The sequence below is a fragment of the Rhinolophus sinicus genome, chromosome 3 (genome assembly GCF_057876585.1).
Source record: "Rhinolophus sinicus isolate RSI-liver-muscle chromosome 3, RSI-T2T, whole genome shotgun sequence".
NCBI lineage: Eukaryota > Metazoa > Chordata > Mammalia > Chiroptera > Rhinolophidae > Rhinolophus > Rhinolophus sinicus.
The window spans coordinates 12,471,955-12,494,319 of record NC_142503.1 but is presented as its reverse complement, the minus strand read 5'-3'; positions in this window follow the sequence as shown (position 1 = coordinate 12,494,319).

Genomic DNA, 22,365 nt, shown 5'->3' with positions numbered 1-22,365 from the left:
TATTTAATGTTTTTTTAGATGAATGACAATGGAAACACTACATCTTAAAACTAATGTGGCACAAATAAATCAGTAGATGAAAATATTTTTTATCCTTACATATAAAATTTAGAGAATAAAAAATGTTGAAGGTGAAAGGTTCAGAAGCTATAATAAGAACAAAAAATTCACCCTTAGAGAACAAAAAATAAGAAATAAACTATTAGAGAATAAATTATTGCATGGAATACAAATAAAATAAAACAAAATATGGCGATAAAATGAAAGGAGAAGGACAAGGAAGGAGGAAACACATTTGGTTTTGAAAGGTTAAGATTTTTAATACTTCAAGACAAATGAAAAAATAGAGCACAACTAAAATACATAACGTTCGGAATATAAAACAGATGGGACTAAAGATTGAATAGATAATAAGTAGAAGTACCTCGTGAAAGTAAATTAAAAGTAGATAAATGGGTAATTTCCAAGAATGTATGTATTTCCAAAACTTTCTTAATAAACATATAAAACCTGAATTTCCTTATCAATAGTAACAAAATTGAATCCTCAGTTTAAATAATAGTCACTGAAAAATCCATATACTCAGTCAATTTTGTGAAATGACCAAGAAAAAGATCATTTTATCCTATACAATTATTGTAGTGTACATAACAGAGGAAAAAGCTTGCCAGCTGTTGTGATTGTAATGCAATCTTTGCCTCATATTCTCTAGGTGATTGCTAATGACTAGTCATCATATTCAATGTAAAAGTAAGGGGAAGAGGGACGAATTGAAAGGATGCTGCAAATGGTGTCTATCCTGTTTGATCAGAAATTGTAAGCTTTCCCACATGCTCCATTGCACATTTCACCGGAAGACTCATTGGCCAGCATGAAGTCAAAACACTGTCAGGGAATGTACCCCTTCAATTGGGAAATATACCTTCTTGAAAGATCTTCCACTCTGTCCTTCCGCGTGCAAGATGACTGTGTGAGGAGTCTGGACTCACAGTGTTACCACAAGTTGAGTGTTTTAATTTCTTGTCTTCCTATATCTTAATACATGAAGCAGAGTAAAAGTGCCAGAGACAGAAGTATAGTGGAAATCTGGATTTGGTCTTTAAACATATATTCAAATTAAAGTGTTTTTGCGTCATCTCCCAAATTTTGGGCCCAACAATAACATGAATGTTGGCAGGGGGTTTTATGCCTACTATTGGCTACAGTGGTTTATAGCATTAAGTTTCCCCTGTGGCTTCTATCAGCCAAATGGAACTCAAAATAATGAATTATTCTTTCCTATCCACCTATAAAGAATGTATGAGTTTCTTCCTAGATTAACTGATACTTTCTGATACTCAATTTTTAGATATTTCCTATTTGCTGATTATTCTACACAGGGCACAGTGGCTGGGGTTTTATGCTGAAGCCATAGCCTTCCTATTATTTTGTCTCTAAAATTCTGCTCTTAACACTTCCTCTTTGTATTTCCCATTGAATGTTCCATTTCCTTCCTTTTAGACATCCACCCAATCTATCCCAATCTTTATATTTTTTGTGTATTAGGATTCGAGTTAAAATAAAGTATTTTTACTATTCATGTCTGGTAATTTTATTCATTTTATTTTTTATTCTATTTTTTTTTTTTCCTTTAAAGTTTATTTGGGTGACAATTGTTAGCAAAGTTACACAGATTTCAGGTGTACAATTCTATAGTACATCACCTGTATATCACATTGTGTATTCACCACCCAGAGTCAGTTCTCTTTCCATCAACATATATATATTAGACCCATTTACCCTCTTCTAGAGCCCCGGTCCCCCCTCCGCCCTTACCCTCTGGTAACCCCTAAACTATTGTCTATGTCTATGAGCTTTTGTTCTTTCAGTTGTTTGTTTTGTTCTTTTGTTATTTTTGGTTTATATACCATGTATCAGGGAAATCATATTGTTCTCTACTTTTTCTGTCTGACTTATTTCGCTTAGCATTGTAATCTCAAGATCCATCCATGTTGTCACAAATGGTCCTATTTCATCTTTTCTTACCGCCGAATAGTATTCCATTGTGTACATATATCACAACTTCTTTATCCATTCATCTATCAGAGGATATTTTGGTTGTTTCCATGTCTTGGCCACTGTAAATAAAGCTGCAATGAACATTGGAGCACACTTGTCTTTATGGATAAATGTTTTCACATTTTTTGGGTAGAGGCCCAGGAGACGGATTGCTGGGTCATATAGTAATTCTATTCGTAATTTTTTGAGGAACGTCGACACTGCTTTCCACAGGGGCTGCACCAATCTGTATTCTTACCAACAGTGTATGAGGGTTCCTTTTTCTCCACAGCCTCTCCAACACTTGTTACTATTTGTCTTGTTGATGAAATTTTATTTATTTCAAAGATATGTTTTCTCTAAGAACTAACATTTCACTTGATCCACCATTATATTGATATCACATTGTATTTTCCCATAGAATAGTTAATCTGGCTTCCTCCCATATCCAGTTGTAAGGAGCTTACTCCAAGCTAAAGACCTACTTAGGTTAGTAACTCCAACTCTCTTAGAGCTAGGCTATTAATATCAGTGCTAATATGAAGAGTTCTTATTTATTCAAAAACTAGACCATAAGACATCAAGGATGCATATAGTCCCTAGTAGTCACAGAAAAGCCTATAAAAAAGCATTATTTGCCTCCATTGTACATATAAGAAAACTGAAGCTCCAAGAAGTGAATTAATATAACCAAGTTATTTGTAAATACAGCCAATATTTGTACTCAGACAAGCCCGACTTTAAATCACATGCTTATTTATAACAATCCCCACTAATACTTTTATTCCTATTTTATCCATAAACCATGAACACTTACCTGTATCTTTTTTTGTATATGTAAAGATTCTACATTCTTGATAATTATTTTTCAGTTACGTTTGGGTATTTTTCATAGTCTTTTCATATGAAAAATATGTATTTACATACTATTGTCCTACACAAATTTAAAAGTCTTTTCAAATTAATACAGACTCTAGACTGTTGAATGATTTTCATTGACAGTAAACTGCTTCTTGCTCTGAACAAATTTTGAAAGCATTAGGAGCCTATACTCAGAATCAAATAAAATACATTTCTAATATGATCATTATTATACTAGTTTAACTGAGAAGTAGATGAGATTTAAGCATGTCTCATCTACCTCAGGCCACTTTAATTTTCTTTTTATTATGACCTAAGAATCCCATTGAAAATACTATAATATTACTCAGTATTTGTTCATTTTTTTTTATCTTTGTGTCCAGGAATAGGCATTAAGTTGTACAAATTCAGCATAGATTCCTTTTAGAGTTTGTCTAAAGTAAAATTTTGAATCAGGATTATCATGAATTGTCCCTTAACAGATCAGAAAATTAGATGACAAGTATAACAAGGGATATGGGTTTTCTTCTCGTCAGGCATATTCTTACAATGGGCAGAGTCACAGTCAAAACTTCGAGCTATCAGCATTCACCCTTATTTCAAGATTCTTTTCTAGCCCGCAGTGACAGATCAAATTGATACTCTTATCTGCTTCTTGTTACAATAGTACAACTGTAGAAATCGAATGCATGGAATGCATTTCTCTGTTTTCTACTTAGCAATTGTACCAAGGTAGGATGCATTCATACTATTTATGGGCTGAGGCAATTGATTTTACACATATCTCTTGATGATCTGCCAGATTGTATAAGTCAAGTCATTGTTATAGTTTCTGGAGAGACAGATGAGTAAAAAGTTTGGCTAAAGACATCTGAAGTATTAGAAGAGGTACTTGTAAAAATATTCCAGGCTTACCTTCCACTCTGGCTTTAATTTCTCAATATTCATTCTTACATTAGGGTTCAGCGATGGATATTTGGTGACACAAGCTTGAAAACAACATTCTGGTGTTCTCTTTATTTGGGGGGGTTTAGAGGCTCAATTTTATTTATTTATTTATTTTTTCTCACCAAGCTAACCCACAATTATTTGCTGAGGAAATCTTTTGCATCTGCGAAGTGCTCCCTTGGTCCACTTCTGTGATATGCTTGAATAGCAGTCTACTCAAGGAGAAGTAATGGTTACACCCTTCAAGTCTCACAAGAGAAATCAATCATTCATGCAACAAATACTTAGTGAGTGCCAACCATATGTCAAACATACCATTCAGGTTTCTTGGATTATATTAGTGAATAAAGAGATAAAAATATTTGACCTTGTGAAGCATATCAGTTGGGCTACATACAGTTACTATATTGGGTCTGCAATTATAATGCAACATGGAACATCCATCTCCAGGTATTTCCGTAAGCATATGTTCTCAGAAACACTGCAACACAATGTTTATCCAAAGCATGGTAGAGAGACATGTTATTTGTGTTAGTTTGCTGTGGCTGACATAACAAACTAGCATAAACTCAGTGGCTTACACAACAGAAATATATTACCTCACATTTCTGAGGACAGAAATGTGATCAAAGTGTCAGAAGTGTTGGTTTCTTGGTTTGTAGAAACATCACCTCATTGTCACATGATATTTTCCCTTACATTGTCTTTCCTCTACATGTCTCTCAGTCTCTGTACCCAAATTTCCCCTTTTTAGGAGACCAGTAACATTGGATTATTGACACTAATTTCAACGACATTATTTCAACTTGATTATATCCACAATGACCCTATTTCAAAATAAGTTTACATTCTGAAATACTGAGGGTTAGGTCTTCAAAATATGAATTTTCAGGGAAACATTCAAATCATAACAATGTTCATAGAAGAATATCTGGATAAGGATTAAGTTTAACCATCAGGCTCTGTACTTGAAACTTGTATGTTGGCATATTCCACCCCTCTTACTCCAACCACAGAAACAACTTTTCCTAGAATGTCTTTTGACTTTATGGCATTATTCTACACTGAAGGTAGAACTGCATTCTACATGCCACTACATTTTTACAAAATATGTAAATTTTTGTCATATTTACTACAAGCAGTTTATATGTTAGTTACTAAGTAGACAACGGTGTCTAATGATGCAGCTGTGAGGATGCATCTAAGACACTCTTTAGAGGTCTTAGTATTTAGAATATTTGTGGTCTTCAGATAAATGTTTCATAGATGTTTTTTATTCATGGAAAATGTCATTCACATAACCAATAGTGATTTTGTCTCTTATTTTACCTTTGGAAACTACAATTAAATGATTGATTTGACTCTGAGGTGTTTTATAGCAAAATGTATGTGTACTAATATTTCTGTGTTGATCTATGTCTCATTTCATTGATCCCTATTTCTTCAACTATGTTGATCTTCATATAGTGTATACATTTTTTATAATGCTATAACTGTTTTGGGAAAGAATGATGTATATAAAGAAAGTGAGAATTACTTTAAATAAAATCACAATTGAACATACATTAAACGAGTAACACATTATGTTTTAATTCAGTAAACATATCAGCAGAAACTTATTTTCCATTTGTAAATGAGGTCTACTGTCAAAACTTTGACAAAACTTTTTTATTTTATATACATGCATATATATGCATGTATATAAAATAAAAAAGTTTTTTTCTCTTTTTCTATTTTAAGTGTATAAGTGTATTTTGACTCATGGCTACAATATTCTACTTATGTTCCAATTTTTTTTCTGGTTTTGTTTACTATTGTTTCTTTTTAATCCAGATGGACCTTTATTCAAGACTGTGGTAAACAACCTATTTCTTCCTTTCTTAATGGACTATATCAGAGAAATGTTAGAAAAGTACTTCTGGGACATTTAAGGAGCTATTTGTCCAATAGTTTCCACCTTCCTTTGTGTCATTTGGGACCAATAAGATAAATTCCTCTACCTCTCAAAGTCTTTATAGTGTGATTCAGAAGTGTTTAATTACATCATGACAGGTTATTCCTCAAACTATCACGTGCCAAGATGGACACAATAGATGTGAATGAACTCCACTCTTGTTCTGCATATCATTTTAAATTATATCAAATCAAACTCAAATGATATAATTACAATTACATGGATATACATTATTAGATAAGACCAGAACCTAAACAATAAATTCCAACAATTATAAATGGCCTAAATATCTTTTTGTTTAAATTACCTTTTTTGAAATGTGAAAGTACATTATGTTTGCGTGCTCATTATAAAAATAAGAATGCAGTTGTGTCTAAAGCAAAAATGGTGCTCCTATTAACTTCCTTCATGTTATTTCTGCAAGTGGTTTGCAATATATAAATATTAAACTTTTAATTGCTTGCATTTATTTATTTATATGCATTGGTATTTAAACTTCTATATGAATGTCTATTTGTGTGAATGTCTATATATTATATTTTTCATAATAGCGATAGGGCAAAACTGCTAATTGCCTTTTCAAGTAACAATATGGTGTCTTGGTGATTATTCTATTTTAAAATATTTTGATAAAATTACCACTTTCTTTTCATCTGTTACATATCATTTTGTTTCAATATCATTTTGTTTAAGAAAGACTCGTTTCAAAAAGCATCTAATCTGAGGTGCTATCTCATTGTGGTTTTGATTTGCATTTCCCTAATAGTTAGTGAAATAGAACATTTTTTCACACATCTGTTGGCATTTCTTCTTGGGGAGAAGTTTCTATTCATGTCCTCTACCCATTTTTTAATTGGATAGTTTGTTTTTTTGTTGTTGAGTTGTATCAGTTCCTTATATTTTTGGATATTAGCTCCTTATCAGAGGCAAATATCTTCTCCCATTTGGTTGGTTGCCTGTTTGTTTTGCTGACGGTTTCTTTTGCTGTGCAGAAGTTTTTTAATTTGCTATAATCCCACTCATTTATTTTAGCTTTTACTTCCCTTGCCTATGAGGTCAAATTCATAAAATCCTCTTTGAACCCAAGGTCCATAAGTTTAGTACCTATGTTTTTTTCTATGTAGTTTATTGTTTCAGGTCTTATGTTTAGGTGTTTGATCCACTTTGAGTTAATTTTGGTGTATGGTGACAGCAGTCTAGTTTCATTCTTTTGCGTGTGGCTTTCTAATTTTCCCAGCACCGTTTATTAAAGAGGCTTTCTTTTCACCATTGTATGTTTTGGCTCCTTTGTTTAAAATTATCTGTCCATATTTATGTGGGTTTATTTCTGGGTTTTCAGTTCTATTCCATTGGTCTATGTCTGTTTTTCTGCCAATACCGTGCTGTTTTGACTACTGTTGCTCCGTAGTACAAGCTGAAGTCAGGGAGTGTGATACCTCCAGCCTTAATCTTTTTTCTTAAGAACCATGTGACTTCATTGATATGTGGGATATAAAACTGAAAGCAACAAAGGAACAAGACAAACAAATAAAGAAACAAAAACTCATAGACACAGACAACAGTTTAGTTGTTACCAGAGGGTAAGGGGGGAAAGGGGATGTATAATAGAAGAGGGGAAAGGGGGTCAAATATATGGTAATGGAAGGAGAACTGACTCTGGGTGGTGAACACACAATGTGATATATAGATGATGTATTGTAGAATTGTACACTTGAAACCTATATCATTTTACTAACCATTGTCACCCCAACAAATTTAATTAAAACAAAACAAAATGCAATAAAAAAGAATACTGCCTAACAGTAAAACACCTATGATTGGACTAGAAAATTCAACTTTTGGTAGTTGGGTGATGAGATTCAGCTCTTTCTTAAATGCATTAACTACCATACCAACGTGAGAGAATGCTTGCAAGGCAGAGTCAGTGAGATAATACGTTAACTCGGAATAAATGTTCAAGGAACAATAGTTGTTATTATAGTCCCATGATTAGATTAATCAATGTTACCAAAAAAAAGTGTCTATTTTAATATTGTTTTCTTAGTTTTCTTATAACCAAATTAAATGCAAAACTTGTTTATTATCATTAGTGTATTCCCTCCAGCCTACTTCCTGCTCAATATTTATTGTATGTTAACTACTTAACATACTTTCCATGTTATTATTATTCTATTTTCCCTATTTTATTCTTTATTTAGTAAAAATTTTTAAATTGTTATACCTATATATGAGGTATATGTATCTATATACATATATGTAAAATTAATATGTCAAATTAAATACTAATGATCAAGAAAATGCTTTTAGTAACTTTTATTTCATGGCCTCCAAATCACACTCTTTCATGTGTTTAGTTAGAATAATGAGTATATATTTATAAGCAAAATTATGTTTTTAATTTGTCTTTTTATGTAACTCTTAGATTTCAGGTTAAACATATAAATTCTTTAGTTTTAAGTGGTAGCATTTCAGTTTTTGTTCACCTATTTTTCCATTCTCCCATCCCCCTTTCTAAAACCTTTTCAGATTTATTGTTATATTGACTACATTTTTCCCCCTTTCCATTATTTTTCTCGCCCAATAAGTTGTGGTCTTTTAGTTCTCCCATATCTGAAATATATTATTTTGCCTTTCTCATTTGTGATATAATAAAATATCACAAATGACATCATTATGGGAGGGTTTTGTTTGTTTGTTTTTGCTGAGAGGGCAAAATTAAATCGAAGAACAGTCTAGAGAGGGGGATGTTATTGTATAGGAGAAAACAGGTTATCTGCTTAAGATAATAAAGGAATAAAATAATTTAAGACAGCATATTCGAGAAAACTGGAAAATTTATCAAAACCGTGTTCAGAAAAATGACAAACTAAAGACACACATGCAGCAAAGCACATGCATAAAAACACAAAGTGAAATAAGAGGAGGAAAGACAGACAAAACCATTAAATGTTCTGTATGCCTCTCCCCCACCCCCACCCCCACTCCATCTTGCATTGGTTAGATAAGCCAGGAATTCAGCAGGAGTTATCAGGTAGGACTATATGTGTATTCCCTAGTCTGAATGGCTCACCAGAAGAATGTCCTCAAATGCATTATGGATATACTTACACTAATTGCAATTCATCTGCCACTCCATTTCCCACATAAGAAAACTGAAATTAAGAATTAGTTAACAGCTCATCCTAAATCACACCCGTGAGTAGAAAACCAGCTATTCAAAGCAGCACTTGCTCTTTGGAAAGGCAGCATTTAATACAAAGATAAACATTGACCTCCACAATGTCAGAGAACATAGTTTCAAACAACTATTAACTTTCTATCCTTTCAGCAGAACAAAGACAGTATTTGGTGAGAAATCGCTCTTGTCACCCTGTGAGATCAGCAGCTTTCTGAAGAGTTGAAAGTTTGGGAAAATACTGCAACTAAAGGAAAGTGGTGATGTGTGATATAACATCAAATAAAATGGAAAAGTCTTCTTGAAACAGCTCATTTCAAAATATGAGAGATCTGTGGGTTTATGTCTTCGGCTTGAAGAATTGCTTGAGGAAAAGTGTGGTGATGAAAAACTATGTTCTCTGCTTCTTTAGTTCTCTCTTCAAGGAAGGCTCAATACGTTCAAAACTGAAGCAAAGTCAGTCTTACCAGAGGTTTCAGTTGAGGAGTATATCACAGGCGCTTGGATGCAGTCCCGTATCCCCACCGTCCTTTTTTCAGTAAAAGTCTCTTATGGATAACACAGATCTGAGCCGAGGAGTCTGAGAAACAGGGTATCACAGGCTTCAAATGCCAACACAATTGCTCTTAAAACTCCAACCCTCTCCAGCTACAGATACAACCTCTATAGACTACAATCAAATATATGATCAAGAATGAATAATCATTTGCATGTAGGCATGCTGCTATTCCTATTTATAAGTAACTATATAAAAGCCATTCAGATTGATATGTAACTATTCATTAAGTAAGCACATACACGGTCCAAACAGTACTGTAATTTACAAATGATTGTTTGAGGTGGTGAAAGATAAAAATTGTGAACTGTGGAGTGCAGATCCTTCATTGGGAAACTAGGAGGAATGCTGCTGTCTAAGTAGAAAGTAAGTTTTCATTTTCATTTTTATTTTTTAAGTTTTTAAATCAGGTCATGCTCATCCAAGAAATACATCTGTTCCTACCACAGAAGCAACTAAATTATTCCCCTATTCAGGAATATTTGAGAATCCCGAAGAAAATTAGAGAGTGAAGGAAAAAGAGTTAGAAGGAAAGCCACAGAAAAAGTAATTTCCACAAGAAAGAGGAAACACACATTCCACAGAATGAAGTTTCTGAAATGCCTATGATGTTTGCTGTAGAAAGTGTTCATGAAAATTCACTGCTTGAGCAAGTAGAGATTGAAAAACTTCAGTGAGTGAGGTCTAAAACCGTGACATTAAATGCAAGAACTGACAGAAGTTGATTGATACAAAACAAAATGACTTAAAAAGAGAAAAACACACACCTCAGTACATATCACTTTTAAAATGACATTTGCTAAATCTCTGTATAAGGTGGTTGGCAGTTAAAGTTAAACCCACTATATATATATATATATATATATATATATATATATATATATATATATATGCATACATACTGGGTTTTTTGGTGTGTTAATAATCTCCCTATGATTCTCATTTTGTGATATTGTTTCAGTGGTTATTTATTTTTTATTACAAAGGTCTTTAGCTTATCTATTCTATAAATACTCGTTGAGCATTCATTATCTAATTGGGGGCCAGACCATGTCAATTTTATTAAGATTCTAATGCCTAGAATGAGAAAAGAACCCAAATAATATTGTTAAAGAGATGTCGTCTCCAAACATCTTATATCTGTCATAGTGGATAATATATTTATAGTATCAGAAAAATCCAATTTTTAAAGATAGTGGGAGGGTTTTCTCTTAATTTAGATACTCAAGAACTTAACTAAATTTCAGAAGCATACACATAGTAAAGTCCATGACTAAACTCTTAATACATTTAAATTTCTAAATAAATGCTTGGCAACAGATGCTGTGCAGTCATTTTAATAACATGATTCTAACGCCTTCAACTTTTTTTCTCAGTGCTAAAATCCCAAAGAGAAGCAAAACATCACCACAAGCACAATGGGAGAAAAACACTGCCTTCTTAATTAGTTCTGTGATTTTAAAATGAGGAAAAACATATTATTTTCTAACATGTAATTTGACATTTTTTTTCTACTTCCTGTAGCACTGAAAAGTAGCTGGGTCTAAGAATACATGATTTGTTTGGCCTATACTGCACAGGAGATTTGTTAAGACACTGTACTAGTTATTAGAAATGGATGAGAAATTTAAAGCAAGTTTTTTTTTTTATTAGTTTCAGGTGTACAAAGCAACATAATAGTTAGACATTTGTACCCCTCACAACGTGATTACCCACCTCCCCCAAGCTACTACCCCTCTGACATCTTACATAGCTATTACAATACCATATAAAAAACTCATACAACTCAATACCAAAAAAACAAACAACCCTATTTGAAAAATGGGCAGAGGACATGAAGAGACATTTCTCTAAAGAGGACATACAAATGGCCAACTGACATATGAAAAAATGCTCAGCATCACTAATCATTAGAGAAATGCAAATATAAATCACAATGAGATACCACCTCACTCCTATCAGAATGGCAATCATCAATAAATCAACAAGCAGCAAGTGTTGGCAAGGATGTGGAGAAAAGCGAACCCTTGTGCACTGTTGGTGGGATTGCAGATTGGTGCAGCCACTATGGAAAACAGTATGGAGTGTCCTCAAAAAATTAAAAATGGAACTACCTTATGACCCAGTAACTCAACTCCTGGGTATCTATCTAAAACAAGTTATTGATCTCTAAGCCAAAATCAGTTAGGCTATGGTTAAACAAGGACACCAGACTCAAAAGAGAGGAAAAGGAATCATAGTGTTAGGAAAGATAGAGCCAAAACAAAAGGTAAGCTTATTGGAATCAAGTTTTGGGTAGGAGGGTGGTGTGGGAGTGGGGAAGATGATGAGTGAGATGAAGAATAGATACATTTTATTAAAGACTTGGGTGTACCGTGGCCAACTCTTGGATCCTGAACTTTTATTGGCATCCTTCTTTTCTATGTGGCTTTCTGCATATCAGCTGAGTCAGGTCAAGTTATGAAAATGATTGACCATTAATGGATATTTTATCAAATGCGTCTGTTAGAAGAGAGCTATTTTTTCTTTAAAATAACCTCCAACTAAAACATCTAATAACAGCAATTCATGGACCAGCCACAATCATTTCTGTCTAATACACAGAAATTTGATATACACCTAAGAGAGAGTGTGCTTAATGGCTATTTCTGAAATCCACCACGTGATTCCCTTGGAAATATTTCTGTCATCTTAGAACTGCAGATCCTCATTGGTTTGTTCCTTTTGGAATGACAAAACCATACTGTATCTTTGCTTTTAAATTAGGCTCCTATAATCCGTGTCTGGCTTGCTTTTTCCTTACTAGATCAATAGAATGGAAATAATTCTGAAGCAAATGGACCTTGCAGACTGAATCTAGGGAATTCCAAACAGATGGAAAATATAGTTAAAATTCAATAGGTTGTTGGTGTAGCAACTGGAATTTGGAATTCAACATTATGCATATAAACTATCCATGATGCTGATTAGAATTTTTTCACATAAAGTCCATCCAGTTGAGAAAGATCATTTTCAAGGGACTATAAAGCTGACTGAGCATTACTTTGAAGTCTTAAACATGTATTTTCTCCGTTCCTTGTAAATTTGGCTGTGCCATTTGGAGTTTTACACTTGATATTCTGTAAAATAAAATTGAAACATCTTTAACCATCTGGCAGTTTTGTGGATAATTTAGCATAAATCTACATGTGGCAGTTTACTTCAAATTAGTTCCCATTAAATTCTGATCTTTAAGTATTGGGACTCCATTTTTTAAGTACAAAAGTGTTGTAATTATACATTTCTAGTATGGGCTTTACTAATTGAGGTAAGTACAGTCAATAAAAAGATGACTTGAGGCTATTAATCATTACGGAACTGTGATTGCCTACATGTGGTGGGTAAAAGCCATTAACCAATAGATCCCCAGTTGCTGGAACCTGGGGAATATTTCTGAGGAATGCACAAACATGACTTTTTTCAGGTTTTACTCAGTTTCTACTTGCTTTCTCCCTGGAAAAGACCATGCAGCTTTTTATAAACTCTCATCGCCCCTTGGTAATTCTGATAGAATGTGAGCCCTGAGCCTTCACCTAGAGAGAGCTAGTGAGGTCATTCACAATGGGTAGACAGCAAAAACACCATGATGTCTAGAGTAAAAACACTTAAAAGTAATGAAAAAGACAAACATTTGCAATATCAACTGAGAAATTTCAAGAGAATATTATTTTTCTTTAATTTATATACAGAGAATGATGCATTTTGAATTTCTCTAGCGATGTAGCACATGAAAGAGCAGAACATAAAGTGCTGGGTAAGGGTAACTTTTCTATTCAAAATAAGGTAAAAATAAAATCCTTCAAGTGTTACTAGGAATGGAAGAATTCCACATAGAGCCTGGACATGGCCCAGATTCCAGAACCACACTGCATATTACTTGTAGTTAGAATAGCTATGTAAAATGTAAGGTATTAACTCTGTTGTCTATTAATAAGAAAATAGAGAGCTCGGAAATTAACTGTCTAAATATCTCAGACCTTCTAGAAAGTGGAAACAGCGTTTGAAAGCAGATAAATAAGAACCCAGTAACACATGTCTTTCCATTAATATGCATAGACTTTTGACTCTCTTTTTAGGATTTATTTTTCTTCTGCTTGTTTCTATTTGATAATGAGCGTATATATAGTAAGCCACCTTCTGCAAACCCCAAGTCATAAGCATGTATATGTTCTGCTTATGGCAAAATTTACTAACGAAAGGACATTCAAATCCATCCATGTTCTAGAGGCAGGATGCAAATTTAATAGTCAATTAATGTGTTTGGTAATTTCCATTCTGAGGTCCATCATAGGAGTTGAAAATTTCCTCATTACAGAGCACAATTACCTGCGTTCGTAATGTGAAGTTCTGGGAATAATTTCTGTCAAGTAACAGAACACAGTAAAAAGTATTTGATGAAATATATTCAATATTTTTCTGTGTATGGACAAAGGTAATACAGACTAATGGTAAATTAAGTAGTCTTAATAGGTCACAGTTCTGTATTTTAAAGCGAAACCTGGGAATTATTCCCAGAACTTCAGGAACTCTTATGAATGTCAGTTTCTCCACTCAACTTATCTTCGTACAAGTGAGAACATGTATTATGCCGTTCAGAGTATATTTTCCAGAAATATTAGTAAGCATCGTCCACCAATGAATGAAAAAGGCACACCATGTATCTAAATTACAGGAAGGTTTATTTTAAAAACAAATGTTCATGTAGCATTGGAAAATATTGTGCCAAATATTTGATTCATGTATACCATTTGGAGAATCTTCTTCATGATTTCAAAATATAATATATTTTTACAGCTATGTTAACTATTGAAATTAAACAATTAAAATTTTTCATAAGCATCTAAAATTTAAAAACAAAATAATAAGAAAATAAAAATTACTCAACTCTACCATCTGCTTATATTTCTGTTTAATGTGCCAAATCATAATTTGCAGACAGAAATTGGTTTTCAAGTTATAAAATTAAACTTTAAAATGAAAAGACTTCATTTATAAAATACTAATGCTGACTTTAATGTTATTGGCAGTAAACTTTGGATGTTAGAAGGAGGGATTGAATACTGTGGAAGAGAATATATCACAAATAGGCATCTAAGCAAGTGCTGCATCATTTTTTAAAATAATTTTTTCAGTTATAGTTGACATTCAGTATTAGTTTATATTAGTTTCAGGTGTACAGCATAGTGGTTAGACATTTATATAATTTATGCAGCAATCCCCCCGATTAGTCTAGTGCCCACCTGGCACTATACATAGTTGTTGCAATATTATTGATTGTATTCCCAGTGTTGTACTTAACATCCCCATGACTATTTTGTAACTACCAATTTGTACTTAATGCCTTCAATATTTGCACCCAGCTGCCCAACCCCACTCCATTCTGGCAGCCATCAGGTTGTTCTCTGTATCTATGAGTCTGTTTCTGTTTTATTTGTTTATCTTGTTCTTTAGATTCCAAATATAAGTGAGATCATATGGTATTTGTCTTTCTCAGTCTGACATTTCAATTAGCATAATACCTTCTAGGTCCATGCATGTTGTCACAAATGGTAAGATTTCACTCTTTTTATGGACAAGTAATATTACATCGTATATATGTACCACTTTTTCTTTATCCAATTTTCTATTGATGGGTACTTAGGTTGTTTCCATATCTTGGCTATTATAAATAGTACTGCCATGAACATTGGGATGCATATATCTTTTTGAATTAATGCTTTGCATTTCTTTGGATAAATACCCAGAAGTAAAATTGCTGGGTCATACAGCAGTTCTATTTTTAATATTTGAGGAACCCCCATACTGTTTCCATAGTGATTGCACCAATTTGCAATCCCATCAACAGAGGACACAGGTTCCCTTTTCTCCACATCCTGGCCAACACTTGTTGTTTGTTGATTTATTGATGATAGTCATTCTGACAGGTGTGAGATTATATCTCATTGTGGTTTTAATTTGCATTTCTCTGATGATTAGTGACTTTGAGCATCTTTTCATGTCTATTGCTCATCTGTACATCCTCTTTGGAAACTTAAACATAAAGAACTATTTTACTTGTCATCTCAATGCCTGTTTCTCAACTGGTCTTAATACTCTTCAAAGGCATTAAATAATCCTTTATAGAAATCATTAGATGAAATATAAGATATTTTGTGTCTATGAGTTTTTGTTTCTTCATTTGTTTGTCTTGTTCCTTTATTGTTTTCAGTTTTATATCCCACATGTCAGTGAAATCACATGGTTCTCTACTTTTTCTGTCTGACTTATTTCACTTAGTATAATAATCTCAAGATCTATTCATGTTGTTGCAAATGGCAGTATTTCATCTGTTCTTATGGCATCTTATATCCACTGTGTATATATACCATTTCTTCTTTATCCAGTCATGTATAAAAGGACAGTTTGGTTGTTTCCATGTCCTGGCCACTATAAAAAAAAAAGCTACAATGAACATCAGAGCACATATAACTTTACAGATAAATGTTTTCAGATTTTTTTAGGTAAATACACAGGAGAGGGATTGCATAGATAAAGACAATAGTTTAGTGGTTACCAGAGGATAAGGGGGGAGGGGAGTGCTTAATGAGGATAAAATTGATCAAATTATGGTGATGGAAGGAAAACTGACTCTGGGTGGTGAACACACAATGTGATATATAGATGATGTATTAGAGAATTGTACACCTGAAACCTATGTAACTTTACTCACAATTTCACCCCAATAAACTTTAATTTGAATAAAAGATCTTTTACAAGTAGCAGTCTAAAGGACTAACCCAAATTTTATGTATTTGCAAAAAAGAAATGTATTAATGGCAAATGCATATAAAAATGCATTGAGTCTGAGAAGACAAATAGAAGATGTGTCACCACAGCCTTCACCCTCATTCTCTGTTACTTTTGAATGTCTTGAAATGCATTAGTTTCTGCTTTGCCTTTAAATTTTATTTCACTATGCTCCTCTCTTAGGCTGTGTGTGTGTGTGTGTGTGTGTGTGTATGTGTTTGTGTATATACATATTTTTTTTCTTCCAGTTTGGATAGCCTAATTCTGGATTATCTTCAGAGAAAATGTTCAGGGAGGAAGAAATCTTTAAGCATAGAGGTCAATGTTTGTGTTGAAGTCAGCTAGAACATCTTGGCTCACAGTAATATAGCTCTATTTCATGGAACATTTATTATTACAACTAAATATGGCACTGCTTCGGCTTGGCTAAAGTGATAGAATACCTCCCGTCAATATTAATAACTTCACAATCTTATCTTGCACATACATTTCCCCTGATACCTTTGAATTTATCAAAAATATTTTTGGAATTAGTACCCCATGGCAGAAAGCAGATATTTAATATGGATTCTGAGTGAAATTATTACAAAAGCACTTTCAGATCCCTAAACATTTTGTAAGAGATATCGCAAAATGCCACACATCATTCTGATTTTCTACGAAGTGTTTCCCTTGCCTGTCTGTAAATATCTGAGCTAGAGGATGCTTTCTCCCAAGTACATTTGCAATGATGAGTTTATGACAAAGACTTCATTTCTGTTTATCTTCTTTTATCACTTTCCATTGGAGGAAACAAAAAGTGGAGAACTGATATCCACAAATTCATGGAAATTTATGCACAGCCAGAGTATGTGCTATTATTATAGTTATAAATGAAACAGAAGCCTTTGTGGATTATTTTCTAATACATTTTCATTCTTCTGATTCAAAGAATTATATATCAGTTTCTTCAATTAGTTTTTATTATATCTTAATGTATTCACTGTGTATCTGCGGATATATATGTATACATGCACAGATATCACCTGGCACACATATCAAGATAGATGATATATATATAGTTTACAGGAAATAAAAGTATTGCCTTATTTCACAGTCCAAAACCAAGAAATAGGACATGGAGAACATATATTTATAATATTATATGCATTAACTACACACAACTTATGCTTATTTACAATGGGATTATAAGCAGAAAATATTTTATGTTTATTTTTATTTTTAAAGTGAATTAAGAGCATATTGACAGATTTACCCCAAACATATGTTATGAGTGTTTGAAATGACTGTATATTTTATTTAGGATAACAAATATGTTTATTTGGTTATTCATATAGTCTTAATATTATTTTATTTAGTTTAATATTTTGGCTCCTTGGTCTGTTACTTTCTTTAGGAAATGTATTGTTAGTCTCCTAATCATGTCAGTTTATAATTTTTTTGATATTTTTCTAAAAATATTTGCTTTATAATCATTGCTTATATTATTAGAGACGGACTAGTCCAGCACTATTACAGTTTCCATATGGAGTATAATTTCATTAAAACGTTATTTTCCAACAGGATTTTTGTGATTTGTTTGTATATCTGAAACTATCCCTGTTCTCTCATACTTTAGCATAACTTTGGCTAAATTGAGAATCCTGTGTTTAAAATTGTTTTTCTTTTACTTTGAGAGATCTAATTCTTGTTGTATTCAATGCTGCTGACTAAAGGTATGGTGCTAATATGTTTATTATGAATTACCAGTGGTAAATTAATTTCCATTGCTTTCTGCAAGCTATTTGGGTCTTCTTTTTGTAGTTGGTGAAAACCTGAAGTTTCACTAAGTTATTTATAATATTGGTCATTTTATTTCTTAATTATTGTGTTGAACATTCCATGTATCAACTACTGTTTTAGGTTGTAATATAATATAAGTATATGATATTTCTTATATTTTCTATTATATTATATATGTATTTTAAAGACTATTAAGATTAGATTAGTACCATTGGATATTAAAACTTAAGAGAGCTGTGATACTTAAAAACTGTGGTACTAACATAAGGACACACCAAACTAAAAAGAACTGAACAGAAACTCCAGACCTAAATAAATATAAATAAAAATATTAGTATATTATAGAGTATTAGTATACAATCAGCGATTTTTTTTTTTTAAGTGCATCAACAACTTGATAGCAATCTGGAAGAAGATTGAAATGAATGTAGGCAGACAGAAACAAATATGACAGAGTGGCATCTACAAAAAAAGCTCTCTTTCATAAAAGCAATGAAAATGCTGTCATAATTGTCAGAATCAACTTTGTTAGTACTCTGAAAATTAACCAAACATTGCAGCCATCTAAAAAAAAAGAAAAAAAAAAAAAAAAAAGAATCTGGGTGAGAAAAGTGAGTCTTGTGCCGTTTTTTAATTTGTGCTATGCCATCCTCACTTTTGAGCTCCAGGGTAACCTTGAAACCAAACAGCCTACAATCATAGTGAAAACTAGCAAGCTTGCAGCCATTGGCTGAAGCAGAACATGATTGAAATGCCTTCGTTATTTGAGCTATCTGGTGGTTCCCTTGTAGACCTTATGTAAAAGGTTGTTTTTATTTTATCTGACTCAAAGCTAACCCTGTGTGAAGAGCCTTTCATTAATGAGCATTTTGGAAAAGTAATAATGAAAGACAGTTATATAGCACCTTGGTGTCCTAATAGAGTAGATAGGAATTAGGGGTAACCCAAAGCTTAAAATGAAAAGTTGGGGAGTGAAATGACTATAAAGAAATTTGAAAAACTTCAGTAGTTTTACAGAATCTAGATCTTGTGAATACGGGCTGCTCAAGCCCAGAGGTGTATGCATGTTCAGAAAAGAACTGAGAGGGCTCTCATCTCTGGCTAATCTTGAGAATCTGCACAAATAGGAAGTGAAGGCTAAGGCAGAGTTGCAATCTGCCTACCTGAGTGTGGAAGACAGCACAGCATGTACACTGAGACCCGTGGCAAACAATGGGAGATTTATTGGTTCCAGGCATTTAAGGAAATCTCTGTGAAATAATTAGTTGACCAATAAGCTAACTGAGGAAAGATTTCAGAGACCACACATGATGAATAATATAGAATTTCCAGAATTATTTCAGAAAATTAGTAAATAAATAAGCAAAACAACAGCAACAAACAGTACCAAAACAAAACAAAAACCCTGCAGAAGGAGTAGAGTCTTATTTTCAGAATTTTTGCTTACTATTATTTAAAATGTGCTGTTTTCAGCAGCAACAACAACAACATACATGAAACATTCAAAGAAGCAAGAATGTATGGCTCACTGGGGAAAAGGTTAATATTAGCTATCCCTGAGGAAGACCAGAGATTGGAATTAATACTGACTGATATATGAAACATTTTGGATAAAACTTGAGAACATTATGCTAAGTGAAAGAAGTGAGATGTAAAAGTATACAGATTGGGAAGAAAGAAAACATTTTCTTTGTTCGCAGATGACATGATTGTCTATGAGAAAATCTAAAAGAATGGACAAAAAACAAAACAAAACAAAAACAGACAACAACAAAAAACGGTTAATTAGTTAAGTGACTATAGCAATGTTGTACGATAAAAGGTTAATATACCAGATGCAATTGTTTTTCTATATACTAACAAATAACAAATAGAAACTGAAATTAAAAACGCAATACCATTTACATTTGCACCCTGAAAATGAAATACTTATGTATAAATCTAACAATATATGTATAAGATCTTTATGAGCAAAACTTCAAAATTCTGATGAAATTCAAATAAAAACTAAATAAATGGAGAGATAGCTCATATTCATGGATAGCAGGAGTCAATATTGTTAAGATGTCAGTTCTTCCAAAATTCATCTATGGATTAATGGAATCCCAATAAAAAGACCAGAAAATTATTTTATGCATATTGACAAATTGATATTAAGTTTACATGGAGAAGCGTAGGACACGGAATAGCAAACACAATATTGTAAGAGAAAAACAACGTTGGAGGACGGATGCTACCTGACTTTCAATATTGACTAGATAGCTACAATAATCAAGACTGTGTGGTATGAACAGCAGAATAAATAAATAGGTCAATGGAACCAATGAGAAAGCCCAGAAATAGACTTCTATAAATATCATCAACTTATCTTTGACAAAGGAGCAAAAGCAATAAAATGGGGCAAACATAGTCTCTTCAACAAATAGTGCTGGAACAACTGGAAATCATGCAAAAACATGAGTCTACACACAGACCTTTCATTTTTCATAAAAACTAACTCAAAATGGACCATAGACCTAAGTGTAAAACACAGTACTTTAAAAATCCTAGAAGTTTTTCCTAGTGGAGAAAACCTAGATTTTCTTCTGTATGGTGCTATCTTTTTAGATAAAACTTGAAATGCACAACCCATGAGAGAAAACACTGGTAAGCTGAACTTCATTAAAATTAAAAACTTCTGCTCTGCCATAGATGACACCAAACGAATTAAAAGACAAGTCATAGAATGGGAGAAAAATCTGTGTAAAAGACACGTCTGATATAGGACAATTATCTAAAATTCACAAAGAACTATTAAATCTTAGCAACAACAAAAAACAAACAACCTGATTAACATATGAGCCAAAAACCTAAACAGACACTTCACCACAGAGGATATATAGATGGCTAATATGTGAAAAGTCATTTCACATCATATATTCAGGAAAATGCGAATTAAAACAACAAGGAAATACCACTACACGCCTATTAGAATGTTTAAACTCCAGAACACTGACACACCAAATGCTAGCAAGGATGCAGAGCAACAGGAATGCTCATACATTACTAGTGGGGATGCAAAATGGGTCCAGCCACTTTGAAAGACAGTTCGGTGGTGTTTTTTTTTTTTTGTTTTTTTTTTACAAAAATAAACATATTGTTGCCATGCAATCCAGTCTTACTCCATGTTATTTGCCTAAAGGCATTGAATACGTATGTCCACTCAAAAATCTACACATCGAAGTGTATGGAAGCTTTATTCATAATTCCCCAAACTTGAAATCAACTAAGATAACCTTCAATAGGTGAAGGGATAATCTGTGGTACTTTCAGTCAATGGAATATTATTCAGCTTTAGAACAAAATGAGCTATCAAACCATGAAAAGACATGGAGGGAACAGAAATGTATATTACTAAGAGAAAGAAGCCAGTCTGTATTGGCTGTACATACTGTATGATTTCAACTATATGCCATTCTCGAAATGGCAAAACTATGGACACAATACAAAGATCAATGGTTGAGGAAGTGGGAAATGAATAGGCAGTGCACAGAAGATTTTTAGGGCAGTGAAAATATTCTGAATAATGTTATAATGATCAATACATGCCATTATACATTTTTCTAAATCCATTGAACATGCACCAAGTTTGAATCTTAGATAGACTACAGAGTCTGGGTGATTATGATGTGTCAATACAGGTTCATCCTTGGTAAAAATTAAAAAAAAGAAAAAAGTGTCTTTCAGGTGAGTGAGAGTAGGGAGTATATGGAAGGAAAATCTCTGTACATTCTTCTCAACTTTATTAAAATCCTAAAATTGTTCTAAAAATCGTCTTAAAAATCTATATTTCAATAAATTTATCATATCCGTGAAGTAGAAAATATAAACAAAAGACAGCATTTAGAGTAATACTAGCAGAAAATATCAAATATCTAGTGTTTGATACATTAACCATAAGGGAAATGCAAATCAAAGTCACTTTTTCTTATTTATCATGGGGTAACTAATACTTACCTTCTTCTAACTTCTACCATTTTAGTTGGCCAGAAACATAACACTTCCTGTTCCATTTTGAAAAGCCAAGAACACTAACAAGCTATTGAGCTCCTTTTCAAATATTTCAAACATTTCCAACATAGTCAACTACCTCTGGATGCACTTTGTTACAATAACATCAATTTTCATATCAGGTCCATCTGAATATCATATTAATTTCTTTTTTTTAAATTTATTGGGGTGACAATT